This window comes from Populus euphratica, unplaced genomic scaffold (assembly GCF_000495115.2).
Source record: "Populus euphratica unplaced genomic scaffold, PopEup_1.0 scaffold6332.1, whole genome shotgun sequence".
Lineage (NCBI taxonomy): Eukaryota > Viridiplantae > Streptophyta > Magnoliopsida > Malpighiales > Salicaceae > Populus > Populus euphratica.
In genome coordinates, this window is record NW_011506364.1 from 1 (window position 1) to 1,103 (window position 1,103).

Here is a 1,103-nt window from a genome sequence, read left to right on the forward strand (position 1 = left end):
AGTATACTTCAGCAGGTAGAAGAAGTTGTTGTCATGCCCAACTATCACCGTTTGTTCCCAGGTGGGGCCCGGAAGGTTTTTTCCCGGAAGTTATTTAATATCTTTGGCAGCAGCTATTGCGACGCAGCTGCCAAGCGACTAGCATGCTGGGTAGGGTCCTCACACTTCTTTCCAGGAGTCTCCCATTAGTTTTTTAATAGTTGTGTCGTGCTTGATGATGATTTATATATTGTATGGTCTAAAATCTGTCCCACCTACATGAGCAGATCTCTATCCAAAAGTGTGACAAGGATGGTGACAACAGGCTCCGGGTATGCCATTCAGCATGCCAGTCCTATAATTCAGCTTGTGGAGCATCACTTGACTGCTCGGACCAAACCCTCTTTAGCAGCGAGGACGAAGGTGACGTTCAGTGCACGGGCTCTGGTGAGATGAGAGTCTCATGGTTTAATCGTCTGCGGAGTAGTTTGTTTTCGAGTAATACTTCGTCCGGAGGAATGTCTGTAAAATATAGGCATCTGTAGATCTCTTTCCCCTTAAATTTTTTCCTAATTTTGGGTTGTAATTTTTCCAGGGCTCAATTGTAGGATAGGTGGCACGCAGTGCACGTGCCCTAGATGTAGATTGTTCGTGGGCTTCACCCTCGTTTAAGGAAATTGGGCGGGGATTGGCTTTCAAAAAGGAAAGCCGCATGTAGAGAGTATTGGAAATGTATGAAGAAAGAAAACAAGAAGGAAAAAAAAAAAGAAAAAGTACAAAACTTTGCTGTGTGATCAGCGGTTCGGCCGAAGGCCTTAAAAAGAAAAGCCTTGTGTTTTCTCGATTCTCCTTGTCTATTTCCTTTCCTATTCTCTCGTTAAAATCTTGCTTGCTTGTGACTGGTTATTTTCAGCTTCTCAAATCTGTGCTCAGCGGGGTCCAAATGTTCACGTGCCAGGTGAAAAATGTTTTTTCAATCAACTGGAACCCTTTCAACTCGCGGTGCTTGTAGCCATTAAAGCAGAAGCTTCATGCCACTCCATAATTCTAGATTTTTTCAATTTCGGAGCCAAAAAAAGCAGATACTGATAACCTGCATCAATTGCTGCAAGCCTCAGGGGGGT

The 1,103-nt window shown here is 44.0% G+C and overlaps 1 long non-coding RNA gene across 1 annotated transcript; it reads left to right on the top strand.

The window, feature by feature from the left end:
• Nucleotides 1–80: 80 nt before the first annotated feature.
• On the top strand, nt 81–823 carry LOC105120316 (uncharacterized). The gene is made up of 2 exons (XR_841301.1): nt 81–150; nt 267–823. It is a non-coding gene; the product is annotated as an uncharacterized LOC105120316 (long non-coding RNA).
• The last annotated feature ends 280 nt before the right edge of the window (nt 824–1,103 follow it).